We start from the raw sequence: 23438 nt of genomic DNA, 5'->3' as shown, positions 1-23438 counted from the left end.
AAGCTATACAAATTTTTATTTGTTTTGCCAATTATTACAGAAAATGTATTAAGGGGTCTCAAAGATGGCAAAATCTCTCATTGATCTTACTCAAACTGAAGCCAATGTTGTGGTGTGGGGTCCAGAAACTGTTAGAGCTTTTGGGCTACTTAAAGGGGTTATCCGGGTTTTTAAAACTAATAGCCTATCCTTGGGATAGGTAATCAATATTAGATCGGTGGGGGTCAGATTGTCAGCACCCTCGTTGATTAGCTATTTAAAGGGGCGTGACACTCGTATAAGCGCCGCAGCCTGTTCATTATTTACATTTGTAGAGGCCATGCAAGGTATTGCACCGCTGTCCCATTCACTTAAATGGGACAGTGGAGCAATATGAGTAGGAGAACCATGTAAAACAATGAAGACGCTGTGGTGCACACCATTTTCTAAAGGGGACTGTGCATCATATTGTTATTGATCTTACAAGACATTAAATCCCAGACAGGCCAGATGGGCCTTATTCTCAGATTTAAAGGGGTTTCCCACAAGGGACATTTATGACATATCCACAGGATATGTAAAAAATGTCAGATAGATGCGGATTCCACCTCTAGGATCCGCACCTATCTGTAGAACGGAGCCCCCTAAACCCCGTTCTAGCTTTGTCTGCTATCACTGACTCCCGGCCACTTCCTGACTTTATGGTCGGGAGTTACGAAAACAGCGAAGCCCGCTGAGCTACGCTGTTTTCATAACTCCCATAGTAGTGAATAGCAGTTACGGAATCAGCATAGCATGCGGGCTATGCTGTTTCCATAACAGCCATTCAGTTCTATGGGGCTTACGAAAACACCGTAGCTTCATCTTCATAGTCGGAAATCAGCCAACACACAAAAAAGGTAGAGCTGGGTTTAGGGGCCCTGTTCTAGAGATAGATGCGGGTTCCAGAGGTGGGACCCACATCTATCTGACATTTATGACCTATTCTGTGGTTAGGTCATAAATGTCCCTCGTGGGAAAACCCCTATAACTTTGTTTCTAACTATTAGACCTGGTTCTAAAAAATATAAAGGCCGATGCTTTATCTCATTGCTTTACTCCCTCTCAGCTTTACAATATCGAAACGAAGAGTTGACAAAGAGAGAGTTTTCAAGGGGGAAAGCCGAAATCAATAAACTAAGTCACCATGTTACCTATAATAATAATTTCTGGCACTGGAAATCAGCAAGCTGGAACTTTAAAGGCTATCTACAACTTTGAAAAACATTTTATTAAAAATAAAATTTTTACATCTTTGTTCATAACTTAGATGTGATCGATAATAGGTCGATCCTGCGTGTCAGAGATACACAAGACCGGCTGACACTGAACCCGTGCCGCTGACCTGACAGATTCAGGTCTTAGCGCACAATACAGCTGCTCTGTATACAGGATACAAAGCAGCTCTGTCTCAAAAATTAAAAAACATTTTTAACAAAATGTAATTACAAAGTCGCACCGATGACACTGATACACATTTTTATTTATTTCTAAATCGCCCAATATCCACCATAAGTGAATATAGGTCGTTTTTATTCACTACCGTGACAACAGTTCCTTAATTCAGGGAAGTTTGGCCCTTTTTTCATGTTTACTCTGTGCCTATTGTCCTCACGTAATCAAGGGGGATGTGGTAACACACCCTCACACCAGTCAACGGTTGTTTATTACAGACTATTTACATTGCAATTCGAATTTTGTGGAGTACTTGTTGAAGTGGCCATGGGGTCTCGTGTATGTCAGTGAGACCACCCAACATTTACCAGACCACATGAGTAAGCTCAAGTCCATGATCTGGTGTAAAAGTACTTTCCTTCCTGTCCCTCACCATTTAATTTCAGCTGGACACACAGAAGCTCAGCTACAATATCAAGTTTTGGAATATTTCCCACATCCAAGGAGGGGTGGTAACATTATCCAATTATTGAAGCAAAGGGAATTCTTTTGGATAAGTAGACTACAGTCTTTGGCAACATTGGGACTCAATCGGGAATGTGACTTTTTTATTCATTGTTAGGTCGGATTATATCTATGATAGTTAATTTTTGTACATACCCTGTTTTGTACATGCCTGTGGTAGTCACGTTGAAGAACAAAAATACACCGCATGGAATGATGTTTATAGTATACACTGAAATATTTTCTAATTAAAGTTTTTTATTCCTGAGTGATTGGGGATTCGGTTTGGACATACTGTAGGGGATCATTTGGATATACTTGTGTAAATGTATAATACTGCCTGTAATTGGTTGGGGGCATTATTTATTATCCATCTGAAGGGGATGGTGAGTACATGTAAAAACTGTACATCTTTATAGATTAGTAACATTTAGAACTTGCCCGCACCATTATTATAGTCAGAACTAATGTTCTGTGATAATGCTATATCATTTGTTTTCTATATCAATACAGTGGGTGTTTAGAATCATTATATAGGAACCGCATGTAGCTTATTTTACTTGTTTAATTTTCTTTCACTTATCATGGACTTTATCCTAATTATGCAATTATATACCCAACTTGAGGCTATACTATAAGCGGTTCTGCTATATCACTTCCCTCGTTCTACAATTATTCAACAATTACTATGTGCCTTTGGGCAACAGAAACCCCTATTCCGTCCTACTCGAAATTGAACTTTTATTAGTAATTTGTGATTAATAGATAAACTCAATGACTAAAAACATGACCATCTATTCTTAGCGTTCACTCACCCATCCAGTCTATTGTAATATTTGTTTAAATCTCAGCTGAGATTCAATTCAACTATTGCATAGCAGGAATAGGTGTACTGATGTAGCTCCAGCTCCCACTATACAATATAAGTTCCCTAGGAGACGTGTTCGCTATACAAAATAACAGATCCCTACAAACCCCCCCCCCCCCCCCCCTCTCCAAAATGTTCAGCTGATATACCGGCGTCCTTAGGGCTAATGGGGCTAATAACAGCGTCTGCTGAACATACGGATTATTTATAAACTCTGTTGACATCACTAAAGTGGGATGGCCTAACTCAAACCCTTCACCAGATAGTATCAACTGACAACAATTTCAGCCGTCACACGCGCCGTGTGTATTTAAGGATGCCGTACTTGTGTGCTCACACACGTATCTAGTTAGGCTTTAATACACCAATACTAAGATAAAGTATGTAATTTTTTTCAAGTATTCAGTGGCTTTATTATCTACATATCCTCTTTCCTCTGGATGCGGGCATGAATGATTAGGTTTTCGTTTTATATATATATATATATATATATATATATATATTTATATTTGGGTCTTTGGTATTTTAATCACTATGTAATGTCCATCTTGAGTCCATGACTACCCTGGTAAATCACTATTGATATGAATTACATTGATTCGTTATAATTGGGTTTGTTGTACATAGTGTATCAGCACTTTTTGTTAAAATGTATATGCATTTATCATTTATTTAGTGGGGTTGTACCTTTATATTTAACCAAATTCAGATTTGGTGGGAGACCATCAGGTTGGGACCATCTTAATGGGATGGACCCTTTGTGACTGTTGTTAATTCTCTTTTAAAGGGGTTGTCCAGACATTTTTAGGGATGACCTATCCTCAGGATAGGTCATCAATATCATATCGGTGGGGGTCCGAATCCGGGCAGCTGATTGATGGGGCAGCGGTGTTCTTCGATGCGGCCTTTTCCCAGTTTGCAGGCACAGCGCCATACACTTCCGGAGAGGCTGTGCCTGGGATTGCAGTTCCAGTCCCATTCAAGTGAATGGGACTAAGCTGCAATCCCAGGCACAGCCAGTCAATGTGCATGGCGCTGTGCCTAGTATCCAGTGAACAGGCCGCGGTGACAAACGCCATGGCCCCTTCAGTCAGCTGATCGGCAAGTATGCCGGTAGTCGGACGCCCACCAATCTGATATTGATGGCCTATCTTAAAGATAGTTCATCAATAAAAAATGTCTGTACAACTTCTTTAATCCTGTTATGTATATTTCAGATAGGATATTCTATGTATGTGTATTTAAAGAAAATAATCAATCAATCAATCAATCAATATAACTATATTGTATATAGTTGCACTTGTGTTGTGTAGTGGTCACTAATATTTGCCATCGTTTTGTTATGTAGTTACCGTATTTTGTTGAACAGGGTCCGGGAGGTCTGATATAAATAATTACTGGGTTTTGTCAAGTAAGCCCTACAATGGATTCGTTGTATACAGTGCATTTGGAAAGTCTTGTTACATTTTGTTATGTTGAGGTCTTGTGCTAAAATAATTTAAAAAAAAATCAACTTTTTTCCCATCATTTTGCACTCAGTGCTCTATAATGACAAAGTGAAAACAGAATTTTAGACATTTTTGCAAGTTTCTTGATCATTTATTGCACTAAGGGACATACACATAATTTTGACTTGCATGCATGTTTGTTTGCTTGACCTTCCATATATGTATTATTCAGTCATTACCTTACTTGTGGCATTTGGGAGACTTGCCTGCTCTGCTGAAAGTCTGGAGACTCCCATTTTTGAAAGAATCTTTTAGACATTCCAGAACTTCTAGTGTTTGGCACTCTGTTGATTAATGATCCCAAAGACTTCCATAAAGACCCAACAAGCTCCAACTAATGTCAAAAATAATTTCAAGGCACTCCGTATTTTCGCTGCTTAATGCTGTGTCTGTGTAGATTCAGTGGGGTAATAGCATATAGGGCAAATGCCGTAATACAACACCCACCCTACCAACAGGTGTAGTTTCTTGATGATTTATTACACTAAGGGATATACACATAATTTTGACTTGCATGCATGTTGGTTTGCTTGACATTCCACATATATATTACATTTCAGCTATTCCCTTGCGTTCTGTTTTCAGTTATTCCCTTGCGTTCTGTTTGCACTTGTGCTTTATGTAACATGTATATTTCCACATAAGTAAGCTTATTCAAATCCCCTATGTTTCATCCAGGTGATGTTGCCTTATCTATTGTGTGACTCATTTTAATCTGTTTAATATGTTCAACAATAATATTTTTCTGTAATGGCTGTGTTTGCTCTCATATGTTTTTTGTAAGTATATAGATTTAGTATTCGTGAGATACACCACTCTGTATTTGTCCCACATATTAGTATACCAGTGATGTATTTATAAATTATATATTCAATTATGTGTAATTGATATGTGTGCCCTCTGCTATCCACGGCTGTCGTTAGGAGGGGGGAAACTAACTGGGCAATTGCCCAGGGCCCCCATCCTCTTAGTGCCCCATGCTCGTGGCTGCTACGGAGCCCGAGGGATGAGGGGGTCTGCCCGCTCGGCCCATAACATTTATAGGCTGGGTGGCACGGGTCCCCTCATGCCCGGTTGCTTTGCTGGCACCGGAGTGGGCCCTGGTGCTAGCGACAGCCACATTCACTTGTATCTGCATCCTCAGGACGCAGATATAAATCAATACTATAGGCTGCAGGCCTAAGGCCACGTTAGGCCTGCAGCCTATAAGGTCCTGGGAAGACTCCCTGCGCAGGCCGGCGTGAAGCCTAGGAATTCTAAAGTAGCAAAAAGGATGTGTATAAAAATGATAAAAAAAAGGAACCTGCATTGTCTACGAAAAAAACATCGCAAAAATCATGTTGCCAGAACAACAAATAAAAAAGTTCTAGCCGTTTAACTAACATGTACTAAAAATGGCTAAACGGTGTCTGGTCCTGAAGGATCAAAATAGCACGGTCCTGAATCGGTTAACATCACCCATAGTGCCAAATGTCCATAGATCATTCAGATGAATATTTATTCCTTAGAAGTTATGGTTTGATGCGGAGGTTCCATGAGGAAGATAGGTTGGTATCTTGCTACGCCACTGAAACCTTTTGGGGGTCCGCCCCCGTTTATAAGCATGCGCAGTGAATCCCACCACCAGTTTAAATAGTCATGAGATAAACATGTTACATATTTCTTCTAAAAACTTAGTTTATAAGAGTACAACGTATATTGCTGTAAGATAATGAAAATTCAATTTTTTTTATCACTCCATTTTTGACTGGCGGCATATATTTCCGTATATTTCCTTAGTTTTAACTATGTTATATTACTTATATCTTACATGTTATAAGATAATCAAAAAAGAAAACAATTTTACCACGACTCATGCCGTAGCCTAATTCTTATTAAATTAATCCAAAAAATATAATTTCATTCAAAATTTAGCTGCAAGAAATAAGCCCACATTGTCTCAATTAATAGCAAGAAATGTTTCAGGCGTTTTATAGTCTAACGTTATATTTTTAGTTAAATGCTACAATGATATTTATGGTTTGCTCTGCAAATAGTTGTACCAAAGCAATAAAACTTTTCTGTAGCACTGGAATATGAACTCTTCACATCTCTTGTCTCACAGAAATGTCACATTACAGCCAAATGTCAAGACGTAGCTCTCAGAAGAACTGTTCTACTTGGAGAAAGTACACGAGGGTACACCACAGGTTGGCAATAACTAAATGCTTGGTCATGCAATGAAAGGGTGATGTTCCCAGGTCACAAAATATAATTTAATGTTTCTTCTTCGAGGCTCTTACTCAAAGTATCTCCATGTTATTTCAACCAACTGCAGTTACATATTCAAACCAGTTGTAGCATTTATTTCTCAACAATCCTATAGAGGGCAATGACCCACGACCATCATACAATTATTGGCAACATTGTTTGGCCATTCTAAAGTTGCAATGAGCTATATCTTTTGGTAGCCACCACATCGACTCAATCAAAGTCTATGGAGTGCAACATGGCTTTGTCTGCCAAGATGCACTGTGCAACCAAGCTGTGTTCACACTTCAATCTGCAGGCTCTGCAGTTTTACCTGGAAGAATAGTGCTGCAGTCCACACTTGAAGTCAATGGGGTCCATCATGCCATTATAAACAGAAACCACAATGCAATAGTGAACAGAGCCTTACACATTGGCTTTCATAGACCACCAGGGATGCCCCCAATAACTACCAATCATTTAATCACTACCATTTTGAATTGATTCTATAGTGGTGTGGGGGGGGGGGGACAATTGACCTTTCCTGCTTAGGTCATCAAATTATTGAAAACATGTGTTAATTTAGTCAAAAGAGCATATGTAAGGTCAGCAACTGATGTTGGATGAGTAGGTCTGGCTTGCAATCAGCTTTATAATTCATCTCAAAATAGTCGTATGGAGCTGAGGGTAGGACTCTGTGCAGCCACTCGAGCTCCTACACACCAAACTCTTCACACCATGCCTTTATGGACCTTACGTTGTAAACAGGAGCACAGTCATGATGGAACAGAGTTGGGCCATCCCCAAACTGTTGCTACGAAGTTGGAAGCATACAATTGTCAAAATATGATATAACATAACACTTTATGATGTATTTTTTTCCTTGTGCTTTGATTTCAATTTGAGGCTTCCGATTTTGCTGCAATTTGATACTTTATGAATAACCTGTCATATTAAAATGACTCATGTATTTCTTTGGAACTTATTTGTACACTAAAAACTTCAATAAATATATTAAACTGGAAGAATACAATTTTCTAAAATGTCTATGTATGCCGTACCATTAACATTACTCTTCACTGAAAAGCAGGGACCTAGCCAAACCCTGAAAAAAAGGCCCAGACCATTATCTCTCCCCCACCAAAATTTATAGTAGGCACTATGCATTCCAGCAGGTAATATGTCTGTACATAACTGGCTACAACATTATTAATTTCTTGAGTAAGAACGATAAACTCTTGGAATTAGCCAGAGTGGCCAGTCATTTTTATTATGGTTCTAGATGTACTGGACCATGGTTTATAGCAGTGATCATAGCTTAGGGCTTGTCACTTGGAGAATACATAGTGTCATCTTTAACACCCAACTTCAAAAGATGGGAAAATGTACATCTTCTCATCCCAAACTAAGGAATAATAGGACAATTAGATATTTAATATTCATGGTTCTTTTCCTTTGTCTTCTCACTGTCCATTTGTGAACACCCCATTTACCGAATGGCTAGTGGACAGCTGTAGAAAAGCGAACCAAGGACAAAGGATATGAAATATGACTTGGACAATATAATCCAAGTCTGAGGAGTGCATCTCTTGTTCTCCTACCCCCAAGGAAACAAAGAAACTCTAAGTGTTGTAGATGTTTAGGCCTTTCATTACTCCCTTTTATTTTGTAACTGTTTAGCTTGTTTTTGTATATCATTTATTTTATCATCTTATTTTGTCATATTTTTGTAAGCACTCTACCTTTTTATATTAAAGCTTAAGACTTTGATAGCTTTGGTCTTTCTATGCTTTCAAATAATCCATAGCTTCTCTTAGAGTGCTTTAACCCTATGGAGAACAGCGTGTGCATGTTGAGTACTTATTGACCAAAAACTCGGTAGGTGGTGACAGTGAGTTGTGTGTCTGCGATGTGTGGACTGTGTTGGGGTGTGATTTATGCTCAATTTGCAGCTCGAGTGGAAGGTAAGTGCAAGATTTATTGAGTGGAAAATGATTGTTGAGTAAAAATAGGTTGCATGTTGTGAACCTGTGTACGTGACAGAATGGTTAGAAAAAACATAGTTTCTCAAAATTTTCCCTCGTACTTCCACAATTACACTAGTGTAATGCACATAACCCCCATTAGAAATAAAAAATTCCAGTATCTCTGTAAATGAGAAGTGTTTTGGATATTTAAGATGAACTCTCTTACCCTCAATAGATTAATTGAGGAAATAGAATATATTTAATCAATTTTATTATATTTACTTAGAATTAAGTAATCATCTTTGTCATTTTTAAATATTTATAATGTTAATTTTGTGTATTTTATGTAACTGTCCATTATAATTTTCAATATATTTATGTTAACATTTATGTCTGGCAGCTGATGTCATCCAATCCTCCAACTAACCAGTTGATAATGAAGACCCAGACGTTTAGAATCTATAGATTTTTTTCTTAATTAAGATTGCTAAATTATCAGTTGTATTCTGATTCTACATAAAGTGTACCTAACCTTTCAGGTCAATTTTCAGAATAAGCTGTCATACGGATGTGTCCTTTCTTACCTTTTCATATCTCAGCATATCCTGGGAAGTGTGGCAGTGTGATTTTGTGATACTCTGTAAATAGATGTCTATTTCATGCCACCCAGTAGTTATGATGTGAGTTGACGCTTGTCAAGGGTTTTGCTAGTATGTCTCAATATTGTATTGAATTTGCTTCATGAGAAATTAAGTCCTTAAAAGGGTTTTTAAGGTAGAAGAAATTGATGATCTATGCTCAGGATAGGCCATCAATATCTGATCTGTGGGGTTCCGACTCTCGACACCCTCACCCATCAGCTGTTTTGAAGAGGCTGCAGTGCTCATGTAAGCCGAGGCCCCTTCAAAACAGCTGATCAGTGAGGGTGCCCAGAGTCAAACCCTCACCGATCAGATATTGATAGCCTATCCTGTGGATAGGCCAACAATTTATTCTAACTGGAAAACCCCTTTAACCAAATTTAAGAAAAGGTAAGGGGGGATACATTTTTATGTTTGTACATGAGGAATAACACAATTTCTGGCCATTATATGACTTGTATTCTGCATTTTCTAGCAGTTTTCTCCTTTGCAGGCTCTATCTTTAATTCTCCGTTTTCTCTGAGCTACAGTAGTGTGTGGATCTTAACAGCTATGATGTCTTCTATACACTACACACGGATGAAGAGAAGAAACCTGCTCTTATATCTCTATATATCACATATATAGAAGCATTAGTAGCATAGGAGAGATTATACAGCAGTGTAGTGAATTTAGCACTGGCAGGTGACATAAAACAGAAAGCTGCAGAAGCGTCTCTGTGTCTCTCTGGCTCTCTCTCTTGCTCTGCTGCTGCTCCCTCCTCCCCCTATCTTCCCTATAGACTTCTATGGGCAGCATATAACCTGATCCGTCAGTGAGCTATTAGTCCATCTTGCCTTAAAGAGACAGAAAAAAATGTAAATTTAAAATGCGAGGTGTTAGGTGGGGGCTGATAAGTGGAGAGACTATTTTCTCTAATAAGATACATTAGAAAGTGTCTAATATTCGCTTGTACTATTGATTTATGTAAAGATTGTTAAAAAGGTAGTAACCATTAAATCTATTATTTGATAATAGAGATCGGCCTGGGCCCCTGAGACCATGGTCAAGAGAATCCTTCCGATTGAAAACTATGGCGGAGCAGAAAGCTTTTGGCATCTGCCCCAACATTTGATCTCGTAGGCCCCAGGCTGGTTTAAGGACTCCAGCCTAAGAAAAACCAGGAACACGCTAAAGACGTTAGTGGCCCACCACCAGCCCCAGAGATGAAGAAGTCCCAACTCATCATGGGAATGGGGCTAGGTAAGTATTTTTTTTCAGGGGCGCAAAAGGGGCACTATTGTACACCACAGGGTAGGACAGAATATTTCTGTAGGGGGCATAAAAGTGGGCATTATTTCTGAATGGGGGCATAAAAAGGGGCATTCGTACTGAGTAAGGGTACAAAGGGGACATTATTAATGAGTGGTAGAGCAAAGGGTCACTATTACTGTTTGAGTCACTAAGGGGAGCACAGGAGCACTATAACTATGTGTTACCTAAAGGTGGCACTATTACTGTGTGTGGGGCACTAAAGGCAGCACTATCACTTGGTGGGTTCTAAAGGAGACCCAATTAATGTGTGGGAGAGCTAAAAGCTACACTTACTGGGTTAGGCTTATAAGGAGCACAAAGGGTGGGGTACTAATACTGTGTGGAGTAACAAGCATGGCAAAGCAAGCAGCCAAAGATGTCTGTGTGTCAAATTCTGCAGAGACAAGTTATGGTCAGGAGCAGTATTCATTGCAGTCTTGTAGGAGAAATGAAAGTGAACGGCGATCAGAAAAGACGTCACCTGTGACTCACTGGTTTTATCTGTACTGTATTAACTTGTATGGTCTGCAGAGATCGTGTGTATAACTGGTATCTATCATCATGGTTCACTGTATGGTTGTATTATTGATCTTTGTACAGTTTTTAAGTAACAGTAGCATTATGTAGGTGGCATTATTCAGTCACTATGTAGTGGTCATGTGTGGTGCTATTATTCAGTTACTATGAGGTGCTAATATGTGATCATGGTGTGGTGGTATGATTTAGCCCTGATATAGTGTTATTATTGGGATGTTAGTCTTGGTATAGTGGGCTTTTTTCAGTAACAGTATGATGTAATATGTATGGTAATGATATTTGCTCCTTGTATAGTGGTGTTATTTGGTAACTGTATGACTGTAATATTAAGAGGTATACTATCATACATAGATCAGTGATTTTGAAGATGTAATTATTTGTAGGCCCTACAGAGCTGATATTCATTATAAAGTACAGTATATCCAGTAGCAGTGCACTGCTAAACGCTGTATCTAAGCCTGTTATAATATTATTTTATTTTTTTCTTTGGTGGGGGGAGCAAAACATATGCCTTTGGGCTTGTGCCACTGATCTTGAAAGACCCTGGCAACAACCCTACCAGTCTAGGACACAATGTCCTGACTTTAGCCAAGGTTCGGAGTTTCAGCGAGCTGGCATCTTGAAGTAAAATGGACTAAGAACTAGTGTTTTTGTTTTTTAACGTGACTCGGCAGGAAAGTTTGTCATTGCCTTAACTTTTAAATGGAGCTGGTAAATGATTATGCTCGAAAGGGGGGTAGGGGTCCATTCAAAAGTCTGCTATAGGGCCTAGCCTTTTCTAGTTACGCCCCTGCATGGAACACACTGAATGCATCATAGAATATGATTTTACCCCTCTGATCCATGGAACACAAATCCTTCTGGTGTTTGTAACACAATCAGAATGTATAGGGAACGCAGAAGGATAGGTGGAATGAAATTCTGGCTTCCTTTGGAATTCACAGCGAATTAGCTGTTCACTCCTGAAGAAGGAGGTATATAACACTAAGGGTATGTGCACACGATAGCAGGCATTTACGTCTGAAACGACAGACTGTTTTCAGAAGAAAACAGCTGCCTCGTTTCAGACGTAAATGCTCCTCCTCGCATTTTGCGAGGCTTCTCTGACAGCCGTAAATTTTGAGCTGCTCTTCATTGAGTTCAATGAAGAACGGCTCAAATTACATCTGAAAGAAGTGTCCTGCACTTCTTTTGACGAGGCTGTATTTTTACGCGTCGTCGTTTGACACCTGTCAAACGACGACACGTAAATGACAGGTCGTCTGCACAGTACGTCGGCAAACCCATTCAAATGAATGGGCAGATGTTTGCCGACGTATTGTAGCCCTATTTTCAGACGTAAAACGAGGCATAATACGCCTCGTTTACGTCTGAAAATAGGTCGTGTGAACCCAGCCTAACTCCCGAAACTTACTGAATAAAGGAATCTTCTGGAATGCAATATATTGACCAATGACAGTTATTCATCATTATAATTACAATGAAATAATATCCATGACTATAGAGATTTGTATAAGTATTTTTCATAATAACCCCATATTTTATGAGAATTTATTTATTTATTTATTTTTTTGTCCCACTAGACGACTTGAAGCTGCGATCAAACTTATATAATACTTTGGAATATTAAATGAGTATCCTGACTTGAACCTTTTTAAAATCAAAGTATGTAACTTCTAGCAACCAATTATCCCTGATTAATCTGGTGTTTATTAATAGACATAGGCGATACTTCCTGTAGGGACAGGGACTATTATAAAATCTTATGGGTCCTAATCAGCACCAAAAAGACTCTAAGAGCAGTTCACTAAGCAGATATGTTATATTACATTCCCTTTATTACCGAGAACAGGAAACAACGCTGCTAATGGATTCCCTGTTGCTTTTTAACTTATATAACAGGCTTTCTTTTTGAAATGAGCATTAGTCCACTGAAAATGTTCACCAACTACTCATGAACTTTTCGACCCTTATTTTTTCTAATTTTTTAACTATTTTGTGGAAGGAACTTTTCAATTGAGCAATTTAAAATCTAAGTCAGTTTGCAATAAATGTCCTACAGGCATAAAATGCACATAAATATTTCCCATTTACTAATTGATAGCTCTGTCAAAATTCTTAGAGTAAGCATCTGTCATCTGTCTGAGTAATAACCGGATAGCTTGTCTTGAATGATGAAATATCGTCACATATTGTAGCCAAAACAAATTAATCAGAACCTCCAAATAGAAGCAAATTCAATGTTTGGTTATCTTAAAATGTTAGGTTAGGTGTTTGTAGGCAACATAAAGTTTTCCGGAATTTAATTTTATGGAATTGTTTCAGTTGGGTAAAAAGGAAGTAATGTTTATATAAAGCCAAAAAGTCACAATATTTAACCTATATATCCTGACAGTATTACTTTAAAGGGAATGTATCATTTATGTCGTTTTAGTTAGTTATATACAAGTCTGTAGAATGGAAATATTGCATTATTTTTTTTAAAAAGACGACACTGGTGTGACATACTGTAGGCACGCTTTTAATCTGTATTGTCTATAAAGACAGTACAGTAGGGTGTGTGCTATATGGTAGCTGCAATGAATGGAAGATAAAGGGGAGAAAGTGTACAAAGACTAATACAGTGTGCCGGAAGTGATGGAGTACAGCACCTTTTCCCAGAGATCAGGTAGTTGCAGGGAAGATATATATACAAAGTCTTATCCGTATGTTTAACGTATAGTGTTGCTATCTTTTCTTCTCTTGGTCTCCAGCAAAAACGTAGAGCTATGCTTAAATCCTCTGTCTTCTGATGATAATGAGATGACTCTGCTGACCCTACCTCAATCTACACAACAAAGTTCAAAAGTGCCTTCTGATGATGCATTCCCTTTAAGAGTCTTTATTAAAAGAACAAATTATTTTTTATCTGAAGCAAAACTAAAACTCCCTGTTATTTAAATATTTAACATTGTCAAATATCATTAATGCTGATTCAAGCCCTGTCAATGGGGAATGGATTAGCTTTTAAGTTTATTCATGTTAAATATAGAGGTATTGTATTTAATAAAATTTAATTATACATGGAGAATTGTAGGGAAGAGAAAAAGATCCGTGTCAATGAATATAGAAGTTCTATTTAAATTTTCTCCATTTTCACCAAAGACCATCACGCAATACGATTAGGACCCTTGCGTATTTTGGCCAAAATATCAACTAATACCTCATGTTTATCATGGATATTTATCGTTTGTCATGGATATCTTTTCAGGATGCAGCCAGGCCTTGTAATGTTGGGAGAGAATAGTGTGTTAGTACTTAATGTGGTACACTTAGAAAGTGCTGGGCAGCCTGCCTGATCTAATAGTATGGGCATAACTAATAAGCAGTATGTCAGCATGGTGCATTACATGCAACCGTGTGAGTGGCACACTTATAGAAGCCATACCTGTGTGCAATGATAATACTAAGCAGACACCCCCCTCATGAATAGTAGGTGTGAGAGGGGATGCTCAACAGTATTTTTCACCTGAGCAATCTCCCTCTATGTAGCAATGTGGCTTGTCGGCATCCTGTTGGGAATTAGTGTTTGTACCTGCCCTTGTATGAGTAAGTATGGCCTTTTTCAGTGGATTTTAAACAAATATAGTTATTTTTCTGTGTTTCGATTGTAATGTTAGTGTAGTATGCAATATGAAGAGGACTCTTGATGCGGGTTGCAAGCTTGCGTATTTTGGCAAAAAATATTCACTAATACCAAATGCTTATCATGGATATTTATTGTTCATCATGGATATCTTTTCAAAATACAGCCAGTCCTTGTAATGTTGGGGGAGAATAGTGTGTCAGTGCTTAGTGTGGTACACTTAGAGGGTACTGGGCAGCCCGCCTGATCCAATAGTATGGGCGCAACTAATAGGCTGTATGCCAGCATCGTGCACTACATGTACCGTGTCATTGGCACACTTATAGAAGCCATTTCTGTGTGCAAATATTATAGTAAGCAGCCACCCTCTCAGAAATAGTAGGCGTGAGAGTGGCTGTTCATCAGTATTTTGTACCTGAGCAATCTCCCTCTTTGTATCATTGTCGTTTGTCTGCATTCTGTTTGGAACTAGTGTTTGTACCTGACTTTGTATGAGTGTTTTATATAATTAATAAAGTAACACAGGTGCCAAATACCATTATACAGGGACTATTAAGTATCAGCAGGCTGCAAACCATGCAAGTTAACCCAGCACTGATCAGATATAGTCACAGGCAGAATACAAATTTAAATTCAGTGACTCACAAGTAACATCTTCTTTAAATTGGAGTCATTCTTTCCCATTTCTTCCCCATCTGGCCCAGACCTCTATGATGACTTCTTCAATGCATGACTCTGCAAAGTTTGCCACCCTACATCTTTGACTCCTCGCTTATTTTAGTACATCCCCACAAACTCTCAATCCTGCTGCCCACTGTAAAAGTGCCTGCTTTTTCCTGCTACTACTCTAAATACTGTACCTGCTATGCTGCCGAGTGCCCCCAAATACTGTACTGCAGAAATATTAGTGTGATACAGATAGATAGCCCCCTGAAAATACTACTACTACACAGATAGTGCCCTTACAGTAATTATTATCACACATAGTCCCCCTGCTGTAATCAATGGCACACATAGTGGCATAAAAAATAATTGAGCCAAATAAATAGGGTTTTGACAATAATTGTAGCAACATTTTTTTAAAAACAAATAATTGTGCCTCTGACAATAATTTAGCGCACTAAGTGCCCCAATAATAATTGCGTATGAAAGCAATAGTGCCTACTCAGTGCTCTAAAAAATAAATGTGCCAAGCAAAGTGCCTCCAACAGTAATATTGCCCACACAGTGCCCACAAAAATAATTTTGTCAATTAGAGTGTCCCCAACAGTAATAGTGATCCGCTACATTGCCAGGGTGCCCCCCTATTTATAGTGCTCACAAAAGTAATAGTGCCACCCAATGTTCCCCCAAAAGTTCCCCCAAACTCCCGACCATATAGCCAGGAAGTGGCCAGGGAGGCAGCTGCAGCAGGAAAAAGGTAGAACAGGGTTTAGGGGGCCCGTTCTAGAGATAGGTGAGAGTCCCAGAGGTGGGACCCGCATCTATCTGACATTTATGACATATCCTGTGGATATGTCATAAATGTCTCTAATGGGAAAACCTGTTTAACATAATATCTGCTGTTATAACTTGCAATATATGCTTCTATTGAACTCAACGATCTAGTGACAGATCACGGTATCACCTCATGCTCCCTCAATCTCAGCAGACACAGATATATCAAGTGTGAATCTCCCCCAGAGGGTAATAATATATAAAAAATGTATTCTTAATAAATATACAAAAATGTTAAAAAACAAATAAAATGCAAATTAAGAAAAAATTTCCATCGTCTACCCTAATCCAAACTGTACTCATAGCCTGCCCCAATCACCAGAGAGTATAAATCACCAAGAGAAAGTGGATCCCATTTAAACACTTTATTTTGTGCAACTTTTTAAATGCTGTAAAAATGGTAAAAAAACAAACCTATGTCTCACGGAAGAAAATTACTCAAAAATGATATTGGTAGACCAACAAATAAAAAAAATTAGGGCTGTTAAACCCCCATATATGCAAAATCACAAGAAAGTGTCTAGTCATTTTTAAGACTACAACACTCTGATTGTTAATGGGTTAAATCTGCAGGTTCTACCTAAGCTTACATGCATATGCCCAGCGTGCTGTGTGGGTAGATAGTGTGCTTCGATTGTAAACATGTTTCTTGTGCACTATTCAGTTGTCACCAGATGACGTTGTGTTATGGAGGCTGAAACCTGCAAAATAAATTATGCATAAATTTTTTATTAACATTGCAATATAATGTCTTACAGGGAAAGTCCAGTAAATGTGTCTGTCATATCAAGTAAAGGACCATATATACACCCTGTTTTTTATTTACTGTATTTCCTAGGCAGCGTCTAAATCTGTCACCATGTGGTTTAGCAACACATCTTGGAGGAAGCAGGTGACAACACCAGATCTTCTTGGCATGTGTGACTTGTATTATTACCCAGCAAACTGGAGGGTACACATTAACCCCTTAAAGACACAGCCACTTTTGGACCTTATGACACAGCCTCATTTTTTAAATCTGACATGTGTCATTTTATGTGGTAATAACTCCGGAATGCTTTTACCTATCCAAGCGATTCTGAGTTTGTTTTCTCATGACATATTGTACTTTATGTTAGTGAAAAAATTTGGTCGATAAATTCAATATTTATTTGTGAAAAACACCAAAACTTAGAGAAAATTTGCAAAAATTAGCATTTTTCTAAATTCAAATGTATCTGTTTGTAAGACAGATCGTAATACCACACAAAATAGTGACTAGTTAACATCCCTCATATGTCTACTTTATGTTTGCATCATTTTTTGAACATCCTTTTATTTTTCTAGGACGTTACAAGGCTTAGAACTTTAGCAGCAATTTCTCATATTTTAAAGAAAATTTGAAAAGGCTATTTTTTTAGGGAACAGTTCAGATCTGAAGTGGCTTTGAGGGCCTTATATATTAGGAACCCCCAGAAATCCCCCCATTTTAAAAACTGCACCACTTAAAGTATTCAAAACAGCATTTAGAAAGTTTCTTAACCCTTTATGCGTGTCACAGCAATTAAAGCAAAGTGGAAGGGAAATTAGCTAATTTCATTTTTTTTTGCAGAAATTCCATCTTAATCCATTTTCCCTGTAATACCGAACGTTTTTACCAGAGAAACACAACTGAATATTTATTGCCCTGATTCTGCAGTTTTTAGAAATATCCCACATGTGGCCCTAGTGTGCTACGGGCCTGAAACAAAAGCCCCAGAAGCAAAGGAGCACCTAGTGGATTTTTCGGCCTTCCTTTTCTTAAATTATATTTCAGGCACCATGTCAGGTTAGAAGAAGTCTTGTAGTGCAAAAACAAAGGAAACCCCCCAAAAGTGACCCCATTTGGGAAACTACACCCCTAGAGGAATTCATCTAGGGGTGTCGTGATAATTTTGACCCCACAGGTGTTTCATAGATTTCATTAGAATTGGGCAGTGAAAATGAAAAATGACATTATTTTTCAATAAGATGTAGCTTTACCTCAGAATTTTTTTTTTTCAACAAATAAATGAGGAAAAGCACCCCAACATTTATAAAGCAACTTCTCCAGAGTACGGAAATACCCCATATGTGGTAATAAACCACTGTATGAATACACATCAGGGCTCAGAAGGGAAGGCACGCCATTTAGCTTTTGGAGTACAGATTTTGCTGGATTAATTTCTCGGCACCATGTCTCATTTGTAAAGCTCCTAAGGTACCAGTACAGTGGTAACCCCCCAAAAGTGACTCCATTTGGGAAACTACACCCCTAGAGGAATTCATCTAGGGGTGTAGTGGGCATTTTGACACCCCCCCCCCCCCCCCAGGTGTTTCATAGATTTCATTAGAATTGTGCAGTAAAAATTTAAAATTACATTTTTTTCCACTAAGATGTAGCTTTAGGTCAAAATGTTTAATTTTCTCATCAAATAAAGGAGAAAAAGCACCGTAACATTTGCAAAGCAACTTCTCCAGAGTACGGCAATACCCCATATGTGGTAATAAACCACTGTATGAATACACATCAGGGATCAGAAGGGAAGGAACTCCATTTGGCGAGCAGATTTTGCTGGATTGGTTTTTCTGCGCCATGTCGCTTTTGCAAAGCCCCTTGGGTACCAGTACAGTGGAAACTACCCAAAAGTGACTACAAATGGGCAATGAAAATGAAAAATTACATTATTTTCCAATAACACGAAGCATTAGTTCAACATTTTTCATTTTCTCAACAAATAAAAGAGAAAAAGCACCATAAGATTTGTAAAGCAACTTCTCCGGAGTACGGAAATACCCCACATGTGGTCATAAACTGCTATTTGGACACACAGCAACGCTCTAAATGGAAGGAGCGCCATTTAGTATTTGGCGTGGAGATTTTACAAGATTCGTTTTTTGACACCATGTTGCATTGAGCTATAGTACCAGTACAGTGGTACCCCTGAAAAATTACCCCGTTTTGGAAACTAGATCCCTCAAAGAATTTATCTAGGGGTGTAGTGAGCATTTTGACCGCACAAGTGTTTTGCAAAAATGAGTAAACTATAGATGTTGCAGATTGAAAATTGCCGTTTTCCACAGATATGCCATTTCAGTGCCCAATGTGTTGTGCCCAGCTTGTACCACCGTAGACACACATCCCATAAATTGTTAAGCGGGTTCTCCAGAATACAGTAATACCCCATATGTGGTCATAAATTTCTGTTTGGGTACACTGCCAGGCTCAGTTGGACCACTATTTGGCTTTTGAAGCGCAGATTTTGCTTGGTGTATTAGTGGTATTTCAACTTATAATGTGGGGGCATATGTGAGCTGGGCGGAGTACATCAGGGTATATGTGAGCTGGGCGGAGTACATCAGGGTATATGTAAGCTGAGCGGAGTACATCAGGGTATATGTAAGCTGGGCGGAGTACATCAGGGTATATGTAAACTGGGCGGAGTACATCAGGTCATAATAGGATGATGTAATAATGGGGAGAATGAATAATCCATGGATTGGTGTCGCTTTGAACCAATCCTTTATACACAGGCCGGGTTTATTGGGTATTATACAAAATATCTGCGCTCCAGTATTGCCTTATATTTGACTTCTTCACTAGCCCTATAAGCCGCACAAGGCCCTAAAGTTTCCTCATCTCCGCTGCGTCTACGGGGTCCACCTGTGGGGTCCAGCAAATGACGATGTTGGATATTTAGTGAAATTCTACTGGACCTAAAAAGGAGTCTGGGCCGTCATTTAGAATCATTTTGCATCATTGCGTTTTGAGAGTCATAACGTGTTATTTTTCCGGTGACGGAGCTGTGTGAGGGCGCGTTTTTTGTGGAACGAGCTGTAATTTTTATTGGTTCTATTTTGGGGTACATGCGATTTTTTTATCACTATTTATTCCATTCTTTGGGAGATGAGGAAACCAAAAAACAGCAATGCTAGCACGTTTTTTTTGGTTTTGCTTTTTTGACAGTGTTCACCGTGCAGTATAAACAACATGTTAACGTTATTCTGCGGGGCGATACGATTACAGCGACACCAAATTTATTTCATTTTTTTACGTTTCACTGCGTTCCCACAATAAAAATACTCTTTTCTAAAAAAATTATGTTTTAGTGTCGCCATTTTCTGACAGCCATAACTCTTTTATTTTTTCGTTGATATCACTGCGGGATGGCTTGTTTTATGCGTGACGAACTGTAGTTTCTATTGGTACCATTGTGTGTTACTTGCAACTTTTTGATCACTTTTTATTACATTTTTTTTGAGACAAGATGATCAAAAAATAAAATACTGTCATTGTTTTTTATTAAAAATGTTTACGGTGTTCACCGTGTGGTAAAAATAATGTGCTATTTTTATAGATCAGGCCATTCTGAACGCAGCGATACCTATTATGTATAGTTTTTTTTTCATAATAAAAGAGTTGATCAGGGAAACAGGGCAAGTGGTGTTTTTATTATTTATTTATTATTTATTAACTTTTATTTATTTATTTTTCTTTCACATTTTTTTTTACATTTTTCACTTTTTCTTTTATACTGACCTGGGGACTTGAAGATCTGGTCTTCTGATCCCCGCTACGATGCACTGCCCTACTTATGTAGTGCAGTGCATCGCAACTTTCATTCTTCATTTGACAGTTAGCGTATTAGGTCCTGCCTCGGGCAGGACCTAATAGGCTACCGTACCTTGGCAACCAGGAAGCCTAGTAACGGCTTCCTGGTTGCCATAGCATCAATCGCCACCCGCGATCCATCGCGGGGGGGGCGCGGGGGGTACAGAGGGAGCTCCCTCCCTCTGTAAACCACTTCAATGCGGCGGACGTCATTGACAGCCGCATTGAAGGGGTTAAATGGCTGCGATCGGCGGTAACAGCCATCGCAGCCATTGCAGCGGCATGTCAGCTGTGTATAACAGCTGACAGCCGCTGAAGATAAAGCGCGCACAGCTCCTGTGCTCGCTTTATCTGCCGGGCGTAACTGTACGCCCGAGTGCGGGAAATCACTTGCTATTTGGACGTACAGTCACGCCCGTGTGCGGGTAGGGGTTAAGGCCTCATGTAGTCAGCATATGGGACCCACATCTATCAGACATTTATGGCATATCCTGTGGATATGCCGTAAAAGTCTAAGATGCGAATAATAATAATAATAATAATAATCTTTATTTATATAGCGCCAACATATTACGCAGCACTTTACAATTTATAGGGAACATGAAACAAACAATATCAGACTTTACATAGTGACAAAGTTAATTTGCAATTCAAACAAGAGGAGTGAGGACCCTGCTCGCAAGAGCTTACAATCTATGAGGAAATAAGGGGGACACAAAGTGTAAGAGTTTTTGTTCTGTACAATGGCCCGGCCATTTTTATACACATGCGGTGGTAACATAAAGCTGCATGGGCCGATCACCAGGCAGTATCCGAGTATGACAGACATGAAGTGAAGGCATGTGAGGCAATCTAATTCTGATGACTAATCTAAATGGGGGGCCATGGAAAGGAGTCAGATTAGGGAATGTTATAGGCCTGTCTAAAAAGATGTGTTTTCAGGGCACGTTTAAAACTGTGGATATTGGGAATTAATCTGATTGTCTGGGGTAGCACATTCCAGAGGACAGGTGCAGCACAAGAAAAATCTTGGAGACGGGAGTGGGAGGTTCGGATTATGGAGGATTTTAATCTAAGGTCGTTGGCAGAGCGTAGAGCCCGAGTAGGGTGGTAGACAGAGATGAGGGAGGAGATGTAAGGAGGTGCAGCACTGTGGAGAGCTTTGTGGGTAAGAGTAATAAGTTTGAATTTTATTCTGAAGGGGATGGGCAACCAGTGCAGTGACTGGCACAGGATAGAGGCGTTGGTGTAGCGGTTGGTCATAAAGATGAGCCTGGCTGCTGAATTAAGGATAGAGGGGAGAGTTTAGTGAGGGGAAGATCGACTAGTAATGAGTTACAGTAGTCAAGACGAGAGTGAATCAGAGCAACAATGAGAGTTTTGGTGGTTTCATCAGTAAGAAAAGGGCGGATTCTGGAGACTTCTTCTTCTGTTATTGGGTCAAATGCTGAAAGTGAAGAAGAGGGAGTGCGGGAGGGAAGGAGATCGATGTTACTAGGGGACTGGGAGATAATATCATGGCGGATGTTATAAAATTTTAACTTTAAAATAAGTGGCCAGGTCTTCAGCACTGAGATCTGTGATTGGCGTCTGCACTTTAGAACAAATGAGGGAGTGAAAAGTATCAAAGAGGCGTTTTGTATTATTAGATAGCGTGGAGATGAGAGAGGTGAAATAGACTTGTTTGGCTCAGTGAAGGGCAGAGTTGTAAGTTTTGAGCATAAATTTGTAATGGAGGAATTTTGCAGCCAAATGCAATTTTCTCCACAGTCGTTCAGCACATCTTAAGCACCGCTGAAGAAAGTGGGATTGAGGCGTGTGCCAGGGTTGTTGTCGTCTTTGTCAGGTAGTTCGGAGTGTAGGGGGGAGTTGCTTCATCGAATGCATTTTTGAGAGTGTTATTGTAAAGTTTGGCAGCCAGATTGGGACAGGAGAGGGAAGAGATAGGGGGACAATGATGACTGTAGACTGTCTATGAGTTGCTGAGTATTAATGACATGTAGATTTCTGTATGTCTGACAGGTAGGCATGACCTGAGGAGACAGGGAATATTTGATAGTTGAGGAGAGAAGGTTGTGGTCAGAGAGCAGGAGAGGAGAGTTAATAAAGTCAGAAACTGAGCAGAGACGAAAGAAGACCATGTCAAGTGAAAGCCCGTCTTCATGAGTAGGAGAATTAGTAAGTTGTCGACAGACCTAGGGATGAGGTTAAAGATAGTAACTGGGAGGCAGATAGGGAGATTGGGTTGTCAATGGGAATGTTGAAGTCACCAATGATGAGAGTGGGTGTTTCAGGGGATAGAAATTGTGGAAGCCAGGCAGCAAAATTATCCAGGAATAAATGGCGGGGTGAATAAACCTTTAAATGTACCTCAAGCTGTCTTCTAAAAAAAATCCCCCAAAAAATTGTCCTACAGAAAACAAGAATACAGCTAAGGGGACAAAAATAAAACAGCTATGACCGCCGGTATGCCGAGGTGTAAAAACAAAATCATTTTTGATTTTTAATCACATGCCACCAGTACTTTCAATCAATGGACTAAAAATAGGATAAATGCCAATCTCAAGTGCAGAAGAAAAAACAAATCAACTACTACTTTTGCTTGAAGTGCCATGGGCTGGCCGAGACCTGAGGATAGGATTGACAGCTGCACCCGAGCATCCCATCTTGACGTTACTGTGCAGTTTTCTGGTGAAACCCTTCCGTAGGACCCCATTTGGGAAGCACTAACAAGTCTCTATAAAGTA

Source organism: Rhinoderma darwinii, chromosome 4 (assembly GCF_050947455.1).
Source record: "Rhinoderma darwinii isolate aRhiDar2 chromosome 4, aRhiDar2.hap1, whole genome shotgun sequence".
Classification (NCBI taxonomy): Eukaryota; Metazoa; Chordata; class Amphibia; order Anura; family Rhinodermatidae; genus Rhinoderma; species Rhinoderma darwinii.
This window is presented reverse-complemented; position numbering follows the sequence as displayed.